The sequence below is a fragment of the Rhineura floridana genome, chromosome 20 (assembly GCF_030035675.1).
Source record: "Rhineura floridana isolate rRhiFlo1 chromosome 20, rRhiFlo1.hap2, whole genome shotgun sequence".
Classification (NCBI taxonomy): Eukaryota; Metazoa; Chordata; class Lepidosauria; order Squamata; family Rhineuridae; genus Rhineura; species Rhineura floridana.
The window spans coordinates 17,397,915-17,424,969 of NC_084499.1; the positions used below are offsets into that span (position 1 = coordinate 17,397,915).

General features: G+C 45.9%; 1 protein-coding gene across 5 annotated transcripts in view; it reads right to left on the reverse strand.

Moving 5' to 3' along the window:
• RAPGEF1 (Rap guanine nucleotide exchange factor 1) overlaps positions 1–27,055 on the reverse strand; it is a 114,042-nt gene that overhangs the window by 66,077 nt on the left and 20,910 nt on the right. The window contains exon 1 of one of the 5 annotated variants that reach the window (XM_061603860.1): positions 8,949–9,148. The exons of the other annotated variants lie outside the window; for them this stretch is intronic. The gene's annotated coding sequence lies outside the window, so the exon portion shown is untranslated. Of the gene's footprint in view, positions 1–8,948; positions 9,149–27,055 lie in introns of those variants that run through there. 5 annotated transcript variants of the gene reach the window in all.

The window sequence follows — 27,055 nt, forward strand, 5'->3', positions numbered from 1 at the left end:
GAGCATTAAAAAAACTGGTTAAGGAAGGCTGGCTTTTACAAAAACAAACAAACAGTGTTTGATTAAAGCAGAACAAAAAAAGGGAGTCGGTGGAGGATTTATTAGGTCCAGGCTTGCATGCTTGGAAACAAATATAGTAAAGAAAGCAGCTTAATTTTTTTGTAAAATAAACCAAGCATTACTCTTTTGGCGGGGGGTGAGTGTGATGTGCTGCTCATGGGTTGTATCCAGCTAAATTCTACTCAGAGTAGATCTACTGAAATCAATGAACCCAAGTTAGCCATAGCCATCAAATTCAATGGGTCTACTTTGAGTCAGGGCTGTGGAGTCGGGGTCGTGAGCAATTTTGGGTGGAGTCGGAAGAAATGTACCGACTCCGACTCCTTCATAAATGGCAAATGTATATTAACTAGTAATAACAAATTTACTGTAGTAAAATGGTAGCACGAGGCATTTCATCACCACCACGTGAATCCAGAGCTTGGAAAAGTTACTTTTTTAAACTACAACTCCCATCAGCCCTAGGGATTGGGCTCGGGGGAGTTATAGTTCAAAAAAGTAACTTTTCCAAGCTCTGGATTCACGTGGTGGTGATGAAATGCCTTGTGCTACCATTTTACTACAGTAAATTTGTTAGTACTAGTTAATATACATTTGCCATTTATGAAGGAGTCGGAGTCGGAGTTGGACAGTAGAAAAATAGAGGAGTCAGAGTCAGAGGTCTGGTGTACCGACTCCACAGCCCTGCTTTGAGTAGGACTAGCTTTGGAGACAACCCATTATAAAGATGTAGTGGGTATTCTGGACTGTGTGAGAAGTGGAGGGGGGGGCACACTTCTGTAAAAACATCAGAAAGAGGAACCCCCAACCAGATGTGCACACACACACCTGCTAACTCGGTGCAGGGAAGGAGCTCTTCCCTAATATAATGCATTTTTCTATGTTATTTTCTATGTTATCTTAGCATATGTATTTTTGCACATGTGATTGGTTGGAGAAGGGCACTACAAAATTTGGAGAATTTGGAAGTACAGCTGTCTTTTCGGTTCATGTATTGTTTCAGACAGTGCAAACTGGGTTGTTTGCCTTTCAGTGTGAACTGAACCGAATTTCTCCCATATCCCTAACATGCAAGGGATTGGTAATTTTTTAAAATCCTTTTTTATAAAATGACACATACACTTCAACCTGTAGCCTGAAGAGGTACAGTCCAGAATCCTACCATCTCATCTTGCTGCATGTTGAGCATGGTTCACGAAAGCATGTCCCTCACAAAAACTGGGGCAACCTGGGCATGGCGAGGAGATGCAGTGTGGGCTCCTCCAAAGAGGCCCGGGACTTATCGTATTCCCTGAGCAGCGCAGGAAGGACCTGCGTTGCGGCAGCTCCTGAACTGACAGCATAATGCGCACCGGGGCAAGTCAAAGCCAGCCCTGGATTCATTACAGTTTTGCCATCCTTGCTAGGTCAACATTATTTATTTATTTTATTTATTTATTTATTAAATTTATATACCGCCCGACTAGCAATAGCTCTCTGGGCGGTGAACATAAAATAGCATAAAAATACAATGAATAACAAAATAATACTAAAATACAATCAACAATCCAGTACAATAAACATTTTTAAAAGTAAATCAGTGTAACTTAAAATGCTTCAGAGAATAGGAAGGTTTTGACCTGGCGCCGGAAGGAGAGCAGAGTCGGCGCCAGGCGTACTTCCTCGGGGAGACTGTTCCATAGTTCGGGGGCCACCACTGAGAAGGCCCTAGATCTTGTCATCACCCTCCGGGCCTCCCTGTGAGTTGGAACCCGGAGGAGGGCCTTCGTAGCAGAACGTAGTGCACGGGCCGGTTCATATTGGAAGAGGCGTTCCGCAAGGTATCGTGGTCCCGCACCGTATAAGGCTTTATAGGTTAATACCAACACTTTGAATCTAGCCCGGAAACATATTGGCAACCAGTGCAAGTTGGCCAGAACAGGTGTTATATGCTCGGACCGCTTGGTCCTTGTCAGCAATCTGGCCGCCGCATTTTGCACTAGTTGTAGCTTCCGAACTGTCTTCAAAGGTAGCCCTACGTAAAGCGCATTACAGTAATCCAAACGTGAGGTTACCAGAGCATGTACCACTGATGTAAGGTCCTCTTTACTCAAATAGGGACGTAGCTGGGCTACCAACCGAAGTTGGTAAAACGCATTCCTAACCACCGAGGCTACTTGAGCCTCAAGTGAGAGGGAAGAGTCTAAAAAGACTCCCAGACTACGAACCCGGTCCTTTAGGGGGAGTGTAACCCCGTCCAGGACAGGGTATATATCCACCATCCGATCAGAGAACCCGTCCACCAACAGCATCTCAGTCTTGTCTGGATTGAGCTTCAGTTTGTTAACTCTCATCCAGTCCATTGTCGCGGCCAGGCAACGGTTCAGCAAATCGACAGCCTCACCTGAAGAAGATGAAAAGGAGAAGTAGAGCTGCGTGTCATCAGCATACTGATGACAACGCACTCCAAAACTCCTGATGACCTCTCCCAACGGCTTCATGTTGATATTAAAAAGCAGGGGGGACAAAACTGACCCCTGCGGGACCCCATATTGGAGAGCCCGCGGTGTCGAGCAATGTTCCCCAAGCACTACCTTCTGGAGACGACCCGCCAAGTAGGAGCGGAACCACTGCCAAGCAGTACCTCCAACTCCCAACTCCGCGAGCCTCTCCAGAAGGATACCATGGTCGATGGTATCAAAAGCCGCTGAGAGATCAAGGAGAATCAACAGAGTTACACTCCCTCTGTCTCTTTCCCGACATAGGTCATCGTACAGGGCGACCAAGGCTGTCTCGGTGCCAAAACCGGGCCTAAAACCCGATTGAAATGGATCTAGATAATCAGTTTCATCCAATAGCGCCTGGAGTTGGCCAGCAACCACCCGTTCCAAGACCTTGCCCAGGAATGGAACATTCGCCACTGGCCTGTAGCTGTTAAAATTGTCTGGGTCCAAGGAAGGCTTTTTCAGGAGTGGTTTCACCACTGCCTCTTTCAGACAGCCCGGGACCACTCCCTCTCGTAAAGAGGCATTTATCACTTCCTTGGCCCAGCTACCTGTTCCATTCCTGCTAGTTTTTATCAGCCAGGAGGGGCAAGGATCCAGTACCGAAGTGGTTGCACGTACCTGTCCAAGCACCTTGTCCACGTCCTCGAGTTGAACCAACTGAAGCTCATCCAACAAAACAGGACAAGACTGTGCTCCGGACATCTCACTAGGATCTACTGCTGTAACTTGAGAGTCTAGGTCCCGGCGGATACATGAGATCTTATTCTGGAAGTGATCGGCAAACTGATTACAGCGGGCCTCCGACGATTCCACCGTGTCCGGAGGGTTTGAATGGAGAAGCCCCCGGACAACTCGAAAGAGCTCCCGCCTCTAAGCTCTCCAACTGTGCAAGGAAGCCGCCTAAAACTGTGTCAGAACATTGGTCCACCTTGTTCAGTATTGTCCACTCTGACTGGCAGCGGCCCTCCAGGATTACCAACAGGGGACATTCCCAACCCTACTGAAGACACCGGGGATCGAACCTGGCATGCAAGGCTGATGCCCCATCTCTGAACTACGGTCCTTCCCCCTGCCACCAAGTCTTCATCAATGTATATTTGTGTGCGTCCATCTCCTCGAAAAGAAGTTTTGACAAGCACAGCTTGCTACCTGCTGCCTTTACGCAAATAAATGGCAAGCCGCATTAACTGTAAAGCCAGTACAGGACAGTGACTAGAGCACAGGTGGAGAAGCTGTGGCCCTCCAGATTTTGTTGGAAGCCCAACAATTCCCACTAGCCCCAGCTAGCCTGGGCAATGATCAGGGGTGATGGAGTCCAGCAACATCTGGAGGACCATTCCTGGGTTAGTGTCTGACAAGGACAGGGAAGAGCTGGGTTGACATTCCTGTTCAGCCACAAAGATCACTGGGTAACCTTGGGCTGGTCATTCGCATGTGCGGATATTTGCAGGCCCGTTAACAACATACACGCCACCTTGAGCCCCTTGGAGAAAAGGCAGGAATAAAAACATGAGACAAAGTGTCTGGAATTCAAAACACAGAAATCAGCAACAGGCCCCCAAGAACAGATTTACTGGGTGTGTCCCCCCTCTTGCCGACTGCAGGCTTATCAGCCCCGCCCCAGTCCCACTGACAGTTTGTGTGTGTTTTGAAATATAAAGTGTTTGTACTCTGCAACGCTCAAGGTCTCCCCAAATGTGCCAATTTTACCTCCCTCTCGTTTCTTTAGCAGTCTCAGTTTGGCTCCATGATATCTGTTGGCGCTCGCCACCCAACTTCAGTATTGGAAGGACTAATAACCATTTAGCTGAGACAGAAATTGCACAGTACAGTGAAAGCTTGTTATAACCTTTGATTTCCTCAAAGGACATTTTCCAAATCCTGTTCTAAAACGATTTGCTTGAAGACCAGGCGAACAACTTCACCAAAAAAAAAAAAAAAAACAGGCAGTTAAAAACCCCAAACATTTATTTTCCCCGTCATGACAATGACGCTTTGGAGCAGAGAATGTTTTTGAAAGAACCCTCAGAATGTAAGAATTGTAAGTTCAACTTGAGGACTAACACGCTGTGTCACTCTTATTTTGAAAGGCCAGAGGAGTGGGGGTGGAGGGGATGAAGCACACATCCCAGGCCACCGGCCACAAAGATCCTCTCTTTCCACCCGATTATGAAGCCGTGGAGTGCCTCTCAACGAGCCATTCCAAAGTGCTGTGGGGCACAGAGGTGACTTATGTAACAACTTATACAACACTGCCCATTAAAATTGCATTTCCCTCTTTGCTGGGCGCCTCTCTGTCATTTTAAGAACAAGCGGCAAAGGCGGAGAAGCATCAATTAAAGCTCTGGGCTGGCAAGGGCGGGGAGAGGAAAATCTTAGGGTTTTTTTGGTGGAAGTGGAGCAGAAGGACAACCTTCGGCTGAAAAGGGAAGCTCAGAGCTCTGAACCAGATGGTTTTGGGGCCAAAGTATACTGTTAGCATGATGCCAGCGTATACTGCACTCCACAGAGCTTCCTGTCAAAGTACAGTGGAAAGTCGCTATAATGCATGTCCCTGTGCCATGGATTCGCATATACTGTGCGTATGATGTTCCCCAAGTAAAATATTGTATACAGTACAGCGGTTTTTGTTATAACACAGAACCCCTATAACATGGGTGTATCCTTTGCCTCCCGTCCCCACCGCATGGGGTGTCCTTGGCCCAAGTGGGCTTAAAACTCTAAGTTTTTTGACAGGTGGGGGGGACCACAAAGGGGAGGGCGGAATGGAAAAGGAAGAGTAATAAAGGAAGAATATGAGCTCTCTTTTTAAATCCCTGGGTTTGATTTTGGTTTAAGTGTTTAAATCACCTTCTGGGGGCAGCATGCCAGTGGTGGGCTGGGGCCAGAGGCAAAAACTGGGTGGACCAATGGCTATGACTCTTTCTTTTGTACAACCGTCTACATTCCAAGCACGCACGCACCAGAGCTCCTCCTTCTCTCTAAATGAAACAGTTGGTTTCATTTAGCAGCTTTGTTTAATAAGAGGTGTGTGCTTAAAGGGGTGTTCCAAAACTGACCTGAGCTAAGGGCTGGTTAACACGTGGCTCGCCAGATGTTGCTGGACTACACCTCCCATCATCCCTGACCTTTGGCCATGCTGGCTGGTTTGAAGGCACACAAGGCCTTGCTGAAGCTAAGCAGGTCTGGTCAGTGCCTGGATGCGAGATCACCTGGGAACCACATGTATGCCACCTTGGGTTCCATGGTGAAGGAAAGACAGGGTATAAATGTAATAAATAAATAAATAAATGTGCTTCAAATGTATGGCATGTACGCAGCCTAAGGCAGCTTTCTTATGTCCTACACACAATATTTTTTAAAAAAATCTGAGAGGAAGTGGCCTTGGGAATGGCTCTGCCATCAAGGAAGATTTTTGACCAAACAGGGATATGAACCCAAACCTCCTCTGTCCAGCCAAATATGGTGGATTGCAGGTTGTGTATTCACTATACATTTAATGTACACAGCTTCCCTAAAAAAATAATAAAAAAATCCTGGGAACTGTAGAATCCTGTACTTTACTCCTTACAGAGCTACAATTCCCAGCACACTTATCAAACAACAGTTCCCAGGATTATTGGGGGGGGGGAGTAATGTGTTTTATATGTATGGTGGATACATGCCCTTAACAAACTCTCAGTAAACTATAGTTCCCAGGATTCTTTAGGGGAAGCCATGTGTTTAAATGGCTGTGTACACAGCTCTGGCTTCATCCAGGTTCAGTTTACAAACTATCATTTTTGCTGCATACCTGGAGTCCCCTGGAGCATGCAGAAAGCCCTCCCTTGTTGGTGGGCAACACCATTCCCTCACCCAGCAGAGAGAGGCACAGAACCACCAACATTGCTCCTAGAGTATTGCAAAAGCCTAGTATGAAGAGACAAGCGATAGAAAACGGCTCTGGCACTCAGCAAGGAAGCACCTTCGGGAGGCTGGAACTGTGACACAAACCAGGGCTGGAAAGCCACACCCTCCCGAAAAGAATTCTTTGACCCTTTCCGCCTCCACCCCTCCTCCCCACACTCCCAAGTCCTCAGCTAAAGGGAGAAAATGCCAATCTTGCACCCATTTTCTAGGTGTGTGGCTGGAAGACAGGAGTCTAAAAAGAACCCCATGTTGCCAGGGGCTGTTTACTTGTTGCCAAGGCAACAGGGTGATGTCATCCCCTTTCGCCAGAACAGCGCACAATTGCAGGGGCCCTAGGGAACGGCATGGTTAGCAACAAGCTGCTATGGGGGGGGGTGATGTCAAGAGCTCAGATGGAAGACATAGAGATTTTTTTTTTAAAATAGGAAGCGCCAGCTCGCTTCGAAGCATCTCATCACTCCTTCTAATACTGATCACAGGTGGTGAGTGCCAGCCTAAACTGAGACAAAACTGAGCCAACTGAAAACAAGAGAGTTCAGGGGAACCCTGGAATTTCAAGTAGTACAAAAATTAAAATAATAAGTTTATGCCAAGGTGAAGGGAGCAACCCCACCCGCCAAAGTCCCAATGAGGACTGAGCAGCTTCTATAGACATGAAATGGAATGAGGGGTGGAAATGGAATGGAATATCCTGGAGAAAGGTTAGGCTGGACTGGCTGGCTCCTTGAACAGGAAACACTTCAAGCTGGAAGGTGAGGCTGGCATTGCAACATTTTGTTGCAGACCTCTCTTGTTCGTTCCTAATCCATAAATGGTAAGGAAGTGGCAGTAAGGAAAAGGGAACTTTCAGATCACATCAGAAATGCACGGACGCAATCCGCACTGCCAACCGCACTGCACTTTGACATGGCTCGCTCATTCAGATTCTACTTTAGTTTTTACAAAAACGTTTTCTGCAGCGCTTCCAATAATTGAAACCAGTGCACAGATAAAAGCACAGTAATTCCCACTCCACACACTGGGGCACAGCGTGAGACTTCACAAGGAGCGCTCTGACACCTTCGTGTCTGAAACGGGATCCAACCAGTCTCCTTAATTTCAAGCTCACCCATCAACCCAGAAATGGGGGCATCTATGGCCCCCCAGATGTTCCTGGACTACAGATCCCATCATCCCATACCATTGGCCACGCTGGCTCTGGATGATGGGCACTGAAGTCCAACATCATCTGGAGGACCACACGTTCTCCAGACCTGCACCGAACCAACCTTGCCCCAATGTAGTGCCCTCCAAACCTTTCAGACGATAGCTCCCATCTGCCCCAGCCACTCATCCTAAACATCTGGAGGGCATCAGATTGGCAAAGAAAAAAGAACAAGTTTCTCTTTCTCCACATACTTTCTGAAGCAGATGAAGCCCTGCTGGATCAAGGCAAAGGTCCATCTATCACAGCATCCTGTTTTCTCACGGCCACCCAACAGATGCTTCCTGGAATCCCACAAACCAGGCCTGAAAGTAGCAGCCTTCTCTCTCAGTCCCTCCCCGGCCCCCAAACCGTTTGCACTTCCAGCAAGTGGCATTCAGAGATACACTGCCTCTAAATGTGGAGGTTCCATTTAACCATCATTCCTAAGTTAACAAGGGACTCTTCCCTCCCCTCCATGGCTTCGCCTAATCCCCTTTTAAAGGCGTCGATGCCAGTGGCCATCAGCACTTCTGGATCTAATCCAATGGGTGCTCTCCCCTCTGTTCGTTCCCAATTTGCAACTGATATAAAACCAGTTTGAGGGGGCAAGGAAGCCAGGCTGTTTTCCACAAGGGCCCTTTCCACTCAGGCACCTTCCCCACTGAGCCGCCCGTAGCCAGCCACTCAGCTACGGGGTCCTTGCACAAACTGGTGCAGGCACAAAACTCAGTGTAAGGAACCAGGGAGTCTCAATGAAGAGACTCTGGTAGGCAGGCCCAGGTACCTTAGGCCATGATCACATCCTGCATTTATTCCACTGTTATTCCACTTGATAGAGTTATGGTTTCCCCTCAAAGAATCCTGAGAAGTTTGTGAAGGGTGCTGAGAATTGTTAGGAGCCTCCTGTCCTCACTGAGCTATAATTCCTTGAGTGGTTTAACTCTGGAACTGTGGCTCTATAAGGACAATAGGGCTCTCCTAACAACTCTTGGCACCCTTAGGAAACTACAGTTTCCAGGAACCTTTGGGGAAAGCCACGACTGTTTAAAGTGGAACAATAGCGGAGTAAATGTCTAAATAGCGGAATAAGGCCCTACTCTCTGTCATTACGGCAGCCTGACAGATGGGGGAGCGGCTGCCCTGCTCTGGTCTTCACTGCTACCGTCAATCAGAAGGTGGCCCTGTAGCTATTGGCTCAGTAGAGGTTGGGGGGGGGGACACAAGGGAGCCAATAAGATGCCACCTGGTCCTATAAAGTTCTGACCATGGCCCAGCTCCTCAGTGTGACGCCAGTGTTGAGTGCCTACCTGTCTCTTGCTGGTGTGACCCCTAGAACCTGTCATGAGACATCCAGACCCAGGCATGAAATTCAGGCTGAGGCAATTCACAGGTGCCTGGGCTACTCGGGCCCCTAAAGAACCTGGTGCCGGTGGTCAGGAACTTAATGCATTTCTGAAGCCTGGCTGTATACACACATGTGGGCGCTTTCTGCAGGGTGCCTCATGTACCTGCAACAGTGTACCTGCAACAGAAGATAACACAAAGGCCTGAGAAATGGCAACAGCAGGCAGGTGTGTGTGTGTGCGCACTTGTAAGTGAACTAAAAGCAAGCCTTGCATAAACTCAAAGGATTCTGTGCCAGAGGCCACAACTTTCCTCACTTTCCTAAATGCATTTTAGAAGGAAAGAAAACAACACAGGAATAGACTCCTGAAAGAGGACCTCTTTCTTCATATCACCGACCAAACAGGCTCTACCCTCCAGGCTGAAGCACAGAAGTGCCACTGACATTCTGTTTTACCAAACAAAATAAAACTAAGTAATTTAAAGGTTCTTGTGATCCTGAAGCAGCATGTTAGAGCAGCCCATCCCAACCTTTGGGGCCCCAGATGTTGCTAAACTGCAATTCCCATCATTCTTGACCGCTGGCCAGGCTGGCTGGGGCTGATGGGAGTTGTAGTCCAACATCATCTGCAGACTCAACATTTGGGAAAGGCTGCATTAGTCTTGTTGCTGCACCTCTGCAAGGTGTAATATTCTGTCAGCGGTGGTGGAGGTGGGGAGTAATTCTGCCTTCACCCTGCATCAGGTGTGACTGGAATCGCTCCTGAATGAGTGAGCAGAATAACCTATCCCTTGAGGAGGCTGCCTGTTGCAACTCTGTATGAGGCATGACTCCCAAGTGGAAGCAGTGTAATTCCTACCCTGTGGAATTCCCTCCCCTTAAACATTAGACAGGCGCCATCTGTTATCTTTTCAGAGCCTACTGAAGACCTTCCTCTTTCAACAAGCCTTTTAAGTTGAGACCTTATCTCAGTCTGCGTCTGTGTTGGAACTACTTTTTAATATGTTTTTAAACTTTTTTTAAAAAAAGCAATATGTTACCCTTTTTTTAAGATGTCTTAAAATGTTTTTAACAATGTTTTAATGTTTTTTAAAGTCTGTTTTTATGATATTTTAAAGTGGTTTTAGTGCTTTTGTTTGCCGCCATGGGCTCCTGCTGGGAGGAAGGGTGGGATATAAATCAAATAATAATTAAATAAATAAAAGTGTCTCTCCATCCAAATGCAGAAACACAACACTGGCAGGGAGGGGAAAGAGATTGTTCTGTTTGTCTGGATACAAGAGTGAAGCAAGCTTCCATTTTTTTTACACACAGAGAGCTACAGATAGCAGATCTTTGGTGAAATCTTTGTTAGTGTACAGTTAACAGGCCTTTCAGATTGGCATCTTCTAAACAGTTATATTCTTGCCAAAGGATCAGGTGAAGCTTGCACTCCGCACTACGTGGGCTAAATACAAGCCCTGGATCGTGCCACAATCCTGTGACCAAGACCGTCAAGGGCAGCTCAATACTAATTTGAGCTAGTGGCAAACTGAGTAATGCTTTCTTTGGGAACTGAACCATCCAGTTAAAGAAAGAAAACAAGGATGGTGGGGGGAAAAGGAAAAAGTCACCAAACAGGAAATCAGGGTGGTAATAATGGCTCCACAGTACAGCATGAGTATACAGCACATGAAATGTCAGAGGCCAAGAAAGGTCAGGCTAAAGCACCATCACATCCGGAGAGCGTTTTCATTTACTTAAGGGTCAGCCTGGCAATCTGTCGCAGTTTAAATGCAGTTAAGTTAATTTACCTTTTAAAAGCACTACAAATACTCACACACACAACTTAGTTTCATTTCCACAGGTTTTAATGTCTCCAAAGTTCAAGCATCAAGATCAGAAACACATAAAAATGTCCCTTCGCTGCTATTACACAGGTAATATATTCCCTACATCTCTCTCACACACATATACAAACTTATATTAGACCAGAAACCGTGTGCCCAGCACTGTTTGGGAATTGTAAGCAGCAGAACATCAGTACAGTTCTGAAATCAGTGGTTAAAATCAATGCTGCTTCGAAATGTGCAGTCTGCCATCTTGATTCAAAAGGGCACACAACTGTATCCCAACAGAGACAAAAATTGCTCCTTGACCTCTGGGATCGTCATGAAAAATGTGGTTGCAATATCGTAAGAGGAGTCCAGATATGTACAGATCACTTTTTCATATGTAAATGTCCTGCCTTCAAGTCGATTCCGACTTATGGCGACCCCTATGGATAGGGTCTTCATGAGGCTGAGAGGCAGCAACTGGCCCAAGGTCACCCAGTGAGCTTCATGGCTATGTGGGGATTTGAACCCTGGTCTCCCAGGTCGTAGTCCAACACCTTAACCACTACATCACACTGGCTAAATAGTTGACATATATACATACACACACACACGGAGTATAATCCATTATATATATGGAGTATAATCATTAATACAGTTCTGAAAGCAACAAACAGAACTTCACTCAAGCTTGCTCTGGATCCCTATAAGTACCCTATAATCACCTAAAATATATATGAACGTAATTGTGATTAACCAAACAGAGGTTTTTATTATATTAACAAAACGTTTCAGCTTCCGCCTTCATCAGCTGCCAACATACAAAAGCTGTTACCAAGGTGGCAGTTATAGAGCTTTGAGGATGGAATGCTCAGAGGGGCTTCATTTGCAGAAGCTAAGTGATGCTGGTGCTGTCCTCCAGGTTCAGGCCATGGGGTGCCAATGTGTCCAGAGAGTAAATCCAAGAGTTCTCCCTTTTGGTCAATGCTGCTGGATCTGCTGGCATCTCTATCGCTGTAATGGAAAAGTCCAACAGGCTGTGACCCTCGATGTTAAAATGCTTTGCAACTGGTTGCTCCACTTTTTTTGTCAAGACTGCCGACTTGTGGTTCCTGAAGCGCGTGCGTAGGTCAGTTGTGGTCTTTCCTACGTATTGGATATGACATCCTGGTCTTTTGCACTCGAGTAATATGTCTTGCCTGTCCCAGTGCTTGTAAAAGTGGCTGTCTCCCTGAGGTACATACAGGTGATACAGCGTTTGGAGTGACAAGGATGAGACCCTGGATTGGTGATAGGTGGCTTAAGTACAGCTCTCACCAACAGTCTGTGCAAATTAGGAGGTTGGCAAAATGCTATAACAGGAGGCCTGCTGATGGCTCTGGTAAGATGTTCAGAGTTTACCAGCAATGGGTACCTCTCCTTGATTGCTCGGTGATAGTTAGGAGATGCTGGATGGAAATCTACCACAAATGGAATCCGTTGCTCTCTGCTCTTTGGCACCTCAGTATGATGGAGGAGGTTTTCTCTGGACAGAATGGAGGCTCGGTGGATGTTGCAATTCATAATATGTGGAGAATATCCTCTTCGAAGAAGGTGTTCTTTAAATTCACTGATCCTTCTCTGGTATTTATCTTCAGTGTTGCAAATAAGTTTGATTCTCAGAGCTAAGCTATACACAATGTTCTTCTTTATATGCCTAGGATGGCAGGATTTCCAGTTTAAATAGGTGTGGAGTATAATCATTGTATATAGATTGTAATACTAACACACACTATACACTATATATAGAGTATAATTATTATATAGAGATTATAATACATACACACATGCTATAAGCCATGATTATCAACATCCTGATTCAAAAGATAAATTATGCACACTTGCATATATTTCCTTTAGCCATGTAAATTATTCTCCTGGCCTCTGATCTGAAACCTGTGTTCAGCCTCCCCACTACCCTCCTTTTCAGGCTCCCAAGACACATTTTCAAGTCTCTTTGCAGCCACAAAGACTAGCAACTTTTAAAGGGGGGGGAGATTCTTCGGTCACATTCCTGTGTATGGTTTAAGAGCACCTGATGGATTAGAGCACTATTCTTTGACCTTGGGTCCCCAAACGTTTGTTGGACTACAACTCCCATTATCCTTGGCTGTCGGCTAAGCTAGCTGGAGTTGATGGGAGTTGTAGTCTGACAACATCTGGGGACCCAAGATTGAAGAACTGTGCTTTAGAGCACTGAATTGGAATGCTCAAAATGTTCATCCCTCTTTTCTTCCATCATGGAACTATCCATGGGATCCCCAGGTGGTCTGGCCTCCCATCCAGGCACTGACAAGACCTAGACCTGCTTAGATGGCTGACTAGTGTCCCTTCAGATCGTATCCCAGCCTTCCACAACCTGATGTTCTTCAGATGTTTCAGACTACAGTTCCAAACAGCCCCAGCCAGTACGGCCAGGCGACAGGGTGGTGGGAGTTGTAGTTCACACCATCAGTAGGGCACCAGGTTGGGGAAAGGGTGCCATATCCTAGTACACCCACAGAAATTACTCATTCAGTGCATTTGCATTTATGTGCGTCCATCTGTACAGGACATTTTTGGGAGGTGTAGGGGAGAAGGTTCCTGTCCCAAGGAGCTTACAAATCTGAACAACGATTCGAAAGCAGAGAAATATGTGATACCTTAGAGAGCTGTGATCTGAGAGGGAGTCCACGATAAAGGTGCAATGAAGCAGAGTTATTTTAAGAAAGAAAGCAACTTTTTTGGGGGGGGGAGGGAATGAGTGCAGTAGAGATGGAAGAGTAACCAGCCAGCACGATCATGGGAGTTGTAGTCCACACATCATCATCTGGAGGGCCACAGAAGATATCCCCCCCCCTTTCTGCCACAGGACATCGCAAATTTTAAAAAGGAGGCACCTATAAACCAATGCAGCAGCATTAAAGCTGCATTGGTTTTAAATATATATATAGCCATAAGTAACATTTTTATAAACGCCTCACCAGCTTACATCAAATGGTCTTCACCACAGGATAGTGGAACACCATTAATTAAAATAAAAGGAAAGAAAAAAAGACACAGAGCGTGTTCAACATGAGGAGGCTTGCGTTGCTGTAAATAGATCGTGGCGGGCGGACACCCACCCTTTGTTGATCTTAGCATCGCCCACAGGCCAAAACTCTCCTCTCCTCCACCCTCCCCTTCATGCCCGTAGCCTTGCTGCTTGCTCGCATTATCTGATCACTGCTTGTTAGACTGTCCGAGGGCTAAAACATCAAACTGAGGGCACTTGAGCAGAGGCTTTCAGAGACTGGTTCCCTAACGTTCCCCCCCCCCCCGCCCCAGAAAGCAATTTTCATTAGGAACCCAATTACCCACAAAACGCAATTTAAAAAAATGGAAGGTCTCTGATCTCATAACTCCTTGGGAAAAAGTAGTCAATGTTTACTGACTTCCAACAGGAAACAAAGCAGATTCTAAAAAGAGACAAAGCTGTAAATTTATTTGCTGCTAAAAGCCTCCCCCCCCCCCGCATCTCTCTGAGATACCAAGAGAATGTAGCCTGCAAAAAGGAGGAATTTTAACTGGGGAAATCAATTATCTATTATTACTGGGTTGTATCTAATGTTAATTCTACTCAGAATAGACCTATTGAAACTGATGGACATAATTAACTAAGGTACATTAATTTCAAGGGGTCGTCTCCGAGTAGGGGTGAAGGATTTTGTCAATTTCGGATTTAATTTGGGTTCTCCACATTTTTTTAAATCCCCATGAAAATTCTTCAGCATTTAAGTGCGTATTTCTACTAATATACACATTTGTGTAGGCAGTTTTGACTAATGTGCACATTTCTGCAAGCAATTTCTCCTAATATAATGCATATTTGTATGTTATTTTCATGAAGACATTCATTTTTATACACAACTTCCACCAATATACACATATTTGTAAACAACGGTTGGTTGGAGAACTGCAGTAAAAATTTTGGATAAGTGTGAATTTCTAAAGGATGGCTGCGTTCAGTTCTTACACTGTTTTGGAAAGTGCGAATTTGGTAGATTCATCTTTAAATGCAAACAATCAAATTTATCCCCCATCTCTAACTCCAAGTAGAATTGTTGTTGCTTTATAAAAAAAAAGTCTCAAAGCAACTTAACGGGACAAAAGACAAACAAAAGCAATTAAAAGCAAAATAAAAAGGTGAAAAACATAACAAAAAATTCCTAAAGTGCTCATCCAATAATATAATAACAAGGATAAATCCTACCCCATCCTACTAAAGAGATGAGCACTGTAGTAGAGGCAGTAGATATGTATCCCTCTTCTATAACAAAAATGATGAGAAATTTGCATGACAAGACACTGGTCCTCTTAAACCAGGCGTGGGTTTAAGCACGCATGACCAAAGGCTGGGGATGATGGGAGCTGTAGTTCAGCAACATTCATTCATTCATTATTTGATTTATATCCCGCCCTTCCTCCCAGCAGGAGCCCAGGGCAGCAATCTGGAGGGCCAAGTGTTCCCCGTGCCTGTTATAAACCATCATCCATCTTGAACCCAATCATCAGCAGGCGAGGCCTTGTTGGTGGTGGTGCTGCCTTTTCAGTGGCAGTTCCCCATTTGTGGAATGCCCTCCCTGGTGAGGTGTGTCAGCGTTATTGACCTTAGGAGGAATTTTAAAACATTCCAGTTTACTCAGGCATTTGATGGCTGAAAGATAAAAGTTCCTTGCAATCCTGAAATCATTTGCTGAGAGAATGTTTTAACTGTTTTTAGAATGCATGTTAAATTATTATTTATGTGTTTGCCATCCTGGGCTCCTTGAGGAGGATGGGGGAGATATAAAGTGAATGAATGAATGAACTCCACGAACAAAATCTGGAAAGAAAAACAGAGCAAGAAGCCCTCAAAAGGGCACATTCAAGCAGTTTCAAAACAAAATGAAGAAACAGTGAGCACGCACACCAGATTATTATTTTATGATTTATTGCTCATTAAATTTATATCCCCCCTTTCCCCAGGGCGGTAATAAACAGATAAATAAAAACAAAGAGACACTAATAAAGGTGGAAAGGAAAGGCCAAGATAATGGGCAGCAACAGAAGTGGTTTTCAAATGCCTATTATTTTTATATCCCGCCCATGCCAATGCGCTGTTTTGTTTTTTAAAAAAAAGGAGACATGAACGTTCATCTGTGTAAACCTTTATAAAAAATAATGCACATCAGGACAAGCCATGGAATGGGGGCGCAAACGGTGCTCGATGCCAGCTGTATTGGCGATTTTACAACCTGAGTGCAGCAGGCGGCTGCAGGCAGATCTTTAGGCTTTTGGCATTAGGAAGCAAGAGACCACAAGCAGTGTGGGTTGATGGTCCGCAGAGAAGGCAACCCTCATCAGATTAATTTTGCTGAAATATGCAAATCATTCCAAAAATCTAACATGGCTTCAAGAGATCTGCATTTCCCTTTTTGGTTTCCAAATGTCCAACCTGGCGCAAGGAGAATGGACTCTGTGCCCCTTTCTCTCTCTGACAAGATCCTTTGAAATCAGATTGAAATGTGTTGTGCAAGGTAGATGGCGCTTTGTCACTCCCGCACCCCCCAACCTCTCTTGCTGCCTCCGTAATTAACAGGGAGTGGACAACAGCTGTCTGTAGCCCGGGGGCTCCCAGCACAAGGTCAAGAGGCCAAGCCTATGTACAGGACAAACCGAGAATGAAGCTCATCGACGACAGAGCTGCTGATGCACGCAACAGATTTGGCTGCAGCAATGGAATCAGCACAAAAGGAGCTAGATTTGAGTAGACTAGTGGCTGCTGAAAGGATGGAATCGGTACCCAGAAACTATTCCCAGACAAGGATGTCGGAGAACGCTGCCGAAAACAGAAACAGCAGCAGAAATTGCCAATGTTCGCTTCCCATGTCTGGAACGGAAATCAATCCAGCAAATATGATCGGTATTTGCTGCTGCTGTTGCATTTCAGTTTGCAAATGATATGTAATTGATTACATACACATGCCTATTTGCATCACATTTCCTTTGCTACCAGTTACTGGAAACTGCAGGAGGGGAGAGTTGCTGCTGTACTCCTGTCCTGCTTGTGAGCTTCCCATAACGGGCATTGGGTTGGCCACTGTGAGAACAGGATGCTAGACTGGATGGGCCACTGGCCTGATCCAGCAGGGCTCTACTTATGCATTGTAATTAATGGGACAGGTGTGGAACCTTTGGCCCTCTAGATGTAGCCGAACTACATCTCCCATCAACTCCAACCAGCATGGCCGATAGTCAAGGCTAATGGGAGTTATACTCTTAATAATATCTGGAGGACCGAAAGTTCCCCAGTCCTGGGATAGAATAACATAAATGCATAATTAATTACAGATATTATGTAAGTTACGTTCTTCCGCCAGAGTAGTGAACAATAGTCTTTGGAAGGAAACGAACTGCAGCAGAACGGAAACAGTGCTGCATCAGATAAGCACAGGGGTTGCATGCAGAAGGTCCTGGGCTCAGTCCTTGGCATCTCCATATAAGAGCTGGGAATCTCCCCTGCCTGAAATCCTGGAGAGCTGCTGCCAGTCAGTGTAGAAAATACAGAGCTATAGTTCTCGGACTCAGTATAAGGCAGCTTGCTATGTTCCTAAGTGGGCTGTAACTGGGTGCTGCAATTCAAAGTCAGGCAGGCCTGGACTCGCCCACCTGCCTCACCTGGTTGGTCAGAGAGGATTTTTTTTTTAATCCAAGGCAACCAGGCAAGGGAGGATTTACCACCCTGAATAAGCACTGCAGGAACAGTCCAGGCACTTCTTACAGCTGTGATTTAGCCAGGCCTCTGGGCACCATCTTCTCTGGCAATTTCAAAGAACAAGCTAACTGTCATGCTGAGCAAGCACGAGAGAGAAATGCATCTTCACGGGCGAAGAACCTGATCAGAGGAATATTAAGCGGTGCAAAGTTCATTTGTAAACTAACAAGAAAACTGTGTGTGTGATCTGCATCCAAGAGCTGCCTGGTCTCCTTTCTCCTGAGGCAGGCATCCAAACAGCAAGGCCATCTATCTAGCGAGGGCCTCGACGGCGGACAGCAGGGGCAGCTTCCCAATGTTCACTCATTCACTTCTAAACTTGCTTATTCTCTATCGTTGCAGAGTGGATTTTTACATAGCGATCCAGTGTGGCGTAGTGGTTAACGTGTTGGATTACGACTTGGGAGACCTGGGTTCGAATCCCCACACAGCCATGAAGCTCACTGGGCGACCTTGGGCCAGTCACTGCCTCTCAGCCTCAGAGGAAGGCAATGCTAAACCCCCTCTGAATACCATTTACCATGAAAACCCTATTTGTAGGGTGGCCGTAAGTCAGGATCGACTTGAAGGCAGTCCATTTCCATTTTCGCCACAGCTATTTTTGAAAACAGATTAAAAAAAAAAAAAAACCCGCCTCTAAAATATCAAGAACAATAATCTGTCACTACTGCTGGGTGGAGCATACACACGTCACCCCACCTACTTGGGGACACAAGCTCCACCCACATTCCACAGCGGGATCTGGTGCAGCAGTAGGGATGATGTTTCAAACAGGACTGTGGCACCCCCTTGCCTGTAGCGACTTCAGGAGCTGCCATACTAAGGTGCTCCTCAGAAGAGACCAAAACTGAGTTGCAGGGTTTTTTTTCCAATTCTATTTTCCTTTTTAATTTTTTTTTTTTTAAAATCAGATGTAAGCAGTTTAAAACAGAGGTTCCCAAGCTGTGGGCCATGGACCACCAGCAGTTTGTGAACTTTATTCAGGTGATCTGTGGCATGTATGCATTAAATATTCATATTGATTTTTAATTGTAATTTTATTGCTTCTTTCGCTTCTTAGATTGTATTTTATTGCATTACTACTTGAATTCTACGAAATGCAGAGGCGTCCCACTCTATGAAAAGCAAATTGCAATACAATAATATACAATTTAAGAAATAAAAGGAGCAAGACAAGATTACAGATGAGGTTCTGCAGCACTTAGCACAGCACATTACAATTCCTGCAACAGGCAGAACAATCCAAGACCACTGGCAATTTTCAAATGGTCTGTGGGGAGGTGGGGGCAAGTTTGGGAACCAATGGTTTAAAACGCAAAAGAGAGAAGGGGCAAATGAGGAGGAAAGTGCTAGTACAAGATTACTTAGCATTGCTGATTCTGAAGCAATTCTCCAGGATTATTTTCTAATCTACAGGATAATCCAAACAGCAAGGGAAAGAGAGGGAGAGAGGCAGCTGCTGTGTTTTGCTGCCAACCAGCGAAGGCGGTAACCACTTCCTATTGATACTGAGGATTTCCCGAGATTTCTCTCCCTCCACCCTGCCTGTCCAGGGCTTCATGTGGCTCGCTCATAAGGAACAGCTGCTTTGGCAAAGGTTAGAACCAGTGTGCAACTTCCTGGCTTAAAATATAAATCAATGTATTTCAGCACAGCAGAGAGAGTGGGAAGTCAGAACCTTTCCCCCTCAAAACAATCCAAATCTGATATCTTTGGGGGTCTTGCACGCCTGGCTCCCTGCCACCAGCGTTCCCTTCAAGAAAACGGTTACACCCTCCATACAACTGGGAAAAGAAAGGGGTGGGTGGGAGGAAAGAGCTGAAAGGGAAAATGCTTTAGACAGGTTTCCCAGGGCAAGAAGATATCCGAAAGTCCCTCAAGTGCGACTGATATTGTTTCCAGCGTAAGAATAATAGCTGAGGGGTGTGCACGCACGCGCGCACACATACACACAGACTCCAAAATGCAAAAATGAGTTTCCTTCCCCGTCACTCAAAATTCACACGAGAAAATTCCTCCACTCTCTTGGCAGAGAAATGCATTTATTGTTTTTAAAGACAGTAGGCATAGCTCAGCAGCACAGCAGCCCCTTTTTCCATGCACAAGATTCCAGGTTCAATCCTCAGCATCTCTAGGTGGGGCTGGGAAAGAAACACACACACAGAGAGAGCGTGAAATCCTGGAGAGCAGCTGCCAGCCAGAGTAGACAATACTGAGCTAGATGGACCACAGCCGTACAAAGTCCTGTGAAAAAAAAGTTTCTTAAAAAACGTTTTTAAATATATTTTGTTTTAATGTATTTTAATGTATGATGTTTTAAAGTGTTTTTAGTGCTTTTGTTTGCCGCCCGGGGCTCCTGCTGGGAGGAAGGGCGGGACATAAATCAAATAATCAACATGAAACTATTATTTACCACAACTAGAGCAGGTTGTCAAATAGTGACCCATAAGCATTGTCTCTAGAACAGCTTTCCTTAATATGGTGCACAAATTAAACCAGAACTCTCCCTAGAAGCTAAAAGGATGAAACGGAGGTTATCGTACTTTGGACACGTAACGAGAAGACACGATTCACTAGAAAAGACAATCATGCTGGGAAAAACAAAAGGGAGTAGAAAAAGAGGAAGGCCAAACCACAGATGCATCGATTGCATCAAGGACCTGAACTTACAAGATCTGAACAGGGTGGTTCATGACAGATGCTCTTGGAGGTCGCTGATTCAGAGGGTCGCCGTTAGTCGTAATTGACTTGAAGGCACACAACAACAACAAACCAGATGTTTCAGACTACGAATCTTATCAGGCCCAAGAGGGTCAGTTCTCTCCTGCATGGAGTTAAGAGTCACACATCCTCAGTTACGGTGATACCAGCTCAGCAGCCGTGATCGTGCCCCTCCCCTCCAGGTTCAGCTCATAACGCTAGGACTCGGGGTCATCAAATGAAGCTGAATGTTGGAAGGTTCAGGACACATGGAAGACAGAGTGCTTCTTCACACAGCACATAGCTGAACTATGGGATTCGCTCCCACAAGAGGCAGTGACGGCCACCAACTCAGATGGCTTTAAAAGGGGATTAGACGAATTTATTTAGACTAAGGCTCTCAACAGCGACTAGCCACAATGGCTGTGTTTGGCTGAACGTCAGGAAAAACTTCCTGTTAGAGTGGTGCGAGAGTGGAACCCATGACCAAGAGAGCTGGTGGGCTCTCCAACACTGGAGGCATTCAAGAGGCGGCTGGACAGCCACCTGTCGGGGTGTGCTTTAAGTTGGATTCCTGCACTGAGCGGGGGGTTGGAGTTGATGGCGTTTTAGGCCCTTCCAACTCTACTATTCTGTGATTCTACCTCCACTGTTGGAGGCAGTATGCTTCTGTGTTCAAATCCTGCTTGCAGGCTTCCCATAGGCATCTGGTTGGCAACTGTGAGAACAGGATGCTGGACTAGATGGGCCGTTGGCCTGATTCAACAGGGCTGTTCTGATATTCTTAGCTTGCAGAGGAGCCTATATGACAGCACTCTTCAAGTACATGAAAGGTTGTCACACAGAGGTGGGCCAGGACCTCTTCTCGATCGTCCCAGAGTGCAGGACACGGAATAATGGGCTCAAGCTGAAGGAAGCCAGATTTTGACTGGACATCAGGAAAAACTTCCTGTTAGAGCCATACGACAATGGAACCAATTACCTAGAGAGGTAGTGGGTTCTCCGACACTGGAGGCATTCAAGAGGCAGCTGGACAGCCATCTGTTGGGAAAGCTTTCATTTGGATTCCTGCATTGAGCAGGGGGTTGGACTTGATGGCCTTATAGGCCCCTTCCAACGCTACTATTCTATGATTCTATCCTGCCATGACTGACCACCTCATTGGGGAACAACTCATAAGCGTGCAAAGGCCTCCAAAGGTGCCTGAAACAGTTTGGAAACCTGCAATCTTGCTTTTACAGAAAACATGTCCATCATCCATTTCATGTGTATACACATAGCATGTCTGCAAATTAAGCAGTGCCCCCCCCCCCCGCCCAGGGCAGAAAATTCACAGCCTGTTGCTGCTGAACCACTGACCGCCTCTTGCAACACCAGCTCCCAGAACATCCCCAGATGCTGACTGCCACCGCAAGGATTGAGCAAGGCCAGCCAGGCCCTAAACGCAAACCCTTCCTCAATCTGGGCATCTGAGACTCAGCACACAAAGGCCTCCTTGTGGCCCCAGCCCACTCACAATACAGCCACAGTCGTCCAGAGTTATCAGGGACAAACATTATGACATTAAATGGCATCTGTTGAATAAACTGCTCCTGACAAGAGGAGCTTTTTAAATTTTTTGTGAGGCTGTTCTTTAAAAAATTTTTTTTTAAAAAAGCTCCTCTTGTCATGGGGCATAAAAGCATCCTCAATGCCACTCAGAGATGACACTGAAAAGCTGCGTTTGCAATGTCGCCAGTCCTGAACTAGCACAGCCCTCGCCAACCTGGTTAACTCCAGATGTTTCGGACTACAACTCCCGTCGGCCCCAGCTGGCACGGCCCTGCTGGAAGGTGCCAGGCTGGTCAAGGTCGCTATTCCTCCGTCCACACCTAACCCCGGCCTTTGCATTAGTGTGCTGTGGGGAAGAAGAGGGCACAGATTCCCAAATGATATGGTAAGAGAAGCTAGGGTGTCATGAGAAATGCGGTCCCTTTTAAACAGAGCTAGGGAAGTTGTGTAGATGAACTTTAACTCCCATCAGTCGCAGGCTGGGGTGGCCAATGGTCAGGGATGGTGGTAGTTGTAGTCCAACAACAGCCAGAGGGCTGCAGCTTCCCCATCCCTGCCTCAAAAAAAAAGAGAGTAACATCTCCTGTGGGCTCAAAGGTTGAAATATATGGACGAGACTCCCTGCTGTACATTCCATGCTCTGATCTCATTCACCCAGAAAATCAGCCTTTTGGTGAAGGGTGTAGCCATGCCCTTGGGGTCAGACTCCTTTTCTTCAGGGGATGAGTCTGGGGATTTGGAGCAAGCAGGAGCACATGTGCAAGGGAAGCCCACTGTGGCAGTGTCCCCCCGACCCTAGGACATCATCACAATGCTCTCCTCTGAACTCAGAGGAATTCAGCTGAAAAGCCCTAGTGCAGGGGTGGGGGAACCTTTGGCCCACCAGATATTGCTGAACTACAACTCCCTCTGCCCCAGCAAGCATGGCCAGTGATGATGGGAGATACAGTTCATCAACATCAGGAGGACCAAAAGGGTCCCCACATGCGCCCTAGCAGAACCACAATCTCCCCTGCTCCATCAGAAGCAAGGATGGCCGGACCCCTTTAAAGGAAGTGGCTCCTCTTGCCAGAGAGGGCTGCAGCTCCTGTTGGAGGCTCAGTCTGAGAACACCTGCTGCTGAAGCAACAATTGAGCTTGGCTCTTCCGGAGTCTCCAGCTTGAGCCTGGCGTGGAGCTGTCCAGGGTATCACTGAAGCCTTGCCTCTGGACTGTCAAACAGAACAGATGTGCCCAATTTCAGGTTACAAAAATAAAAATGATCCTGTTCTCCTAAGTTTTGGAAATAGTGGATTTAGGCTGCTGGAACTAGACTCACCCCCCTGGGGAAAAACCTGGCTCCAAATCTCAACTCAGCCACGCAAGGTCACTGGGTGCCCTTGGTTAGCCTTTAATTATTGGTGTAAACTTGCATACAACCAAATCCCAGGATACTTAGCTAAAATCTGGGGAGATATGTTTACTTCCAGATGGATGTCATCGTACTCTGATAAACTTTCTCATTTAGGTCTCTCCTCACAATATCTAGCTTCTCTTGACATAACTACTGCCAGAAATACCATATGCTCCAGACTAAAAGATATAGACAGACAAACCGATACAGCAGCAGCCTTTAAAACTTGCTCACCCTTGTCCCATGCTTTATCCTTTGACCCCCTTAAGTATCCGAGCTATCTTAATTATCAGTTAATTCCTAAATATTGTCATATGTTCATAAAAGCTAGATTTAACTGCTTAAGTTCTTCAATAATGGATGGTAAATTCCGTATGATCAACGGCTATGTTTGTGTAATGAGGGGGTAATGGAAACGCTCTCTCATACCTTGTTGGATTGTCCATTATATACTCGGGAACATCATAATTATATTTTTCCAATTATAGAAAAATACCCAAGTAAATCTTCTAAGGAACTCATAACTTGCCTCTTGAGCGGTCTGAACGAACGACATACGAGAGCAGTAGCTAAATATCTGTATGTAGCTCAGCTTAAACGTTCAAACCTTTTAAAGTGATTGTATTAACATTGAAACTCTAATTATCAGATCCCTTGATGATACTTGAGAACAACTATTTTATTTATTCTTGTAACAATTACTTTAAATTCCTTTATATTTTTGTATTAACTCTGTATTATTTATTAGTTTGTTTTAATCCTATTCCCACACTTCCAACTATTGTATATTAACCGCTGATTTTTATGGGTCTTTGACTGCAAATAAACTTTGTAAGATGGGTGCCCTTGGGCCAGTCACACTCTCAGCTTAACCTACCTCGCAAGGTTACACTGAAGAGAAAATGAAAAGAATCCCCCCCCCAAAAAAATTCACCATGAGAACATTGGAGGAAGAGTGCAAATGTGGGTTTACATACTACTTTTATCTCCTCTCTCCTCTAAGGAGCTCAAGGCAGCGCACATGATTTCCCACTGTATCCTCACAACAACCCTGTGAGGTAGGTTAGGATGACAGATGGTGAGTAGCTCATGGCTGGGGAGGGGAATCTGAACCCGTGTCTCTCTGGTCCTAGTCCGACACTCTAACCACTACCCACACATAACCCACACTGGCTAATTAAGCACAAATTGTTGGAAGCCCAAACTTACGGGAGCTGCTTTGCTGGTAGATCTTTCCACTAATATGCCATAAGGGTCCACTGCCAAGGGCCACACCTCACCATTCCTTGAGCCAAACGTGATGGCCAGGCATTATTGCAGGTTGCCCAACATTGCATCCAAAGCGTAGCTCAAAGCCACCCAAACCCAAGCCCCAGCGTGAAGTCAACAAGAAGAGTGAGGCAGCTCACTAGAGTCTCCTCGTCTGTATGTGTGCAGCAGTGGACAACAAAGTCCAGTTTCCCCCTGAGCACGTGCTTTGCATGCAGAAGGCTCCAGGTTCAAGCCCTGGAATCTTCAGGCGGGGCTGGGAGAGGCTCCCTCTCTGAAACCCTGGAGAGCCGCTGCCAGAGTAATGGAGACAAAATTAAGGGAGGTGGTCCAATGAGTCTTAACTCGTTGCAAGGCAGCTTCCTGGTGTTTTTAAAAAGCAACTTTGGGAGTGCCGGAAGGCCGGCTGAGTAAGATTTCCAGGCTGGGGGTGGGCAAGCAGGGGAGTTCTGCAATGGCAAGTGAGTCAAAATTATGTAAAGTACAAAACATTTGTGCAAATTGGCTCAGCTTGTCAATGTTCTACAAGGGACAGAATTCAGCTCCCTCATCCCTTGGAGCAAATATATATATTTTAATCACAATGTTATCATTGTCTGACATTGTGAAGTCTTGGAATAACTCCTCTTGGGCATCACTGCCTAGATTGGGAGTAGCCAACGTGGTGCCCTCCAGATGTGGCAGGACTCCAACTCCCATCAGGCCCAGCCAGCGTGGCCAATGCACTTGGGATGCTCATAGTCCAGCAACATCCAGAGGGCACCATGTTGGCTACTCCTGGCCTAGGCTCTGAACGGTGGTAGTGAGATCTTCCTGAAGCCTTTTCTCTGCAAATTGTTTCTCACGCACCCAGATCCTGTGCTACAAAGGGTGGCTGAAGTTCAGGAGGCAAGAGCTTTTCCACAAGAAGAGGGGCATCCAAACTGGCAGCTGAGGCTGCTTTGGGCACTTGCCCTCACAGCCACAGCATCCCAGCTTCCTCCATGATGATGAATGTCACAACCAAGCAGGAAAGCAGGAAAAGGGGGCCACGTCCCCAAACCAGGGTCTCCCAAACTTCAGGTAACCAAGGGGGACTTAAAAATAATTTTAAAATAAGATTTTACAGGGACATGCCCTAATATAGTAAAATATACAGCTAAAATGTTCAGTGTTAGAGTGTGTAAGAGTAAAAAAATTATCCAGCTTCAGAGCAATCGACTCGTGTATTTCTATGAGAGGCACTACTCTGCCCAGACCCCTCTTGACAGGATGTCTGCAAACACACAGATCAGTGATTCATGCAGAGATGCAACATGCAGCCTCTTCAGAGGAAAGGGTAGTAATCCTGCTGTGCTTTCTGGATCAAGAGTGATGCCAGTCATGCCTGGTGCACAAATGGGGCCCAATTACATGCTCCCAGAGGAGGCTGTTGGAACGCAGCAAAGCCAGAACAGTGACTCATGCAGAGTCATAGCATCCTCCCATGTGTTCGGGTATATTTTAGGTTCATGGAAGCTTTCAGTTATTCAAGTGATGTCTTGCAGCCTGCCCCAGTACACCGTTTGGGAGTTAAATTGCCAGAACCATTTGCTCAGATATGTCTTCTGCCTCAGTGCCACTCAGTTGTGGGAAAATATCTACAAGCCACTCATTTGCTCTAAAAGGCACCAAGTTGTCTTCACACCCTCACAGAATGCAGGAAACGCATTACTCATGTTTCCACCCCTTGCTGCAAAACAGACCCTTTCCTATTTTTAGATTTGCATGTGCAACTTTCATAAGGCACCAAGCATTTTAGAGTCTTCCTCCTAACTGCCCCAACGCCCCTTTCAAGTAGGCTAAACCTATTTTCCAAAGAAAATATTACAACACAGAGATAGCCGGTTGCCCTCAGCTACCAAGACTGTGGGTTGTGACCTATACTAGTCCTGCTTAGAATAGACCGATTGAAATGAATAAACATGGCTAACTTATGTCCATTAATTTCACTCTTACTCTGAGTAAAGCTTAGTTGGATGCAACACAGTGTTAGCTGTACTCAGAGTAGACCCATTGAGATTAATGGCCATGGCTAACTTCGGTCCATTAATATCAACTTAGTTGGAAACAGCCCTGTACATCATTGGGATGGGATTTGAACTCAGGCCTTCTTCAAATTCAAGTTGAAAGTTGCATGCAATAGGTAACAGCTTCTACGTTAGGGATCAACATGGTTTTGCCAAAATCAGGCAACTGCTCTCCAGCTGTTGTCACATGATAGCTCCTATCATCCCTGCCCGTTGGCCACACTGGCTGGGGCTGATGGGAGTCCATCAACATCATTTTAAAGCTTTTGTTTTTAAATGTTTTTAACGTTGTTTTGTTTTAATGTATTTTAAGGTCTGTTTTTATGATGTTTTAAAGTGTTTTTAGAGCTTCTGTTTGCCGCCCTGGGCTCCTGCTAGGAGGAAGGGCAGGATATAAATCAAATAATAAATAAATAAATAAACATCAGAAGGCCCACAGCTCCCCGCCCCATAGCCTAAATGCACAGAGCTTCCAAGAGG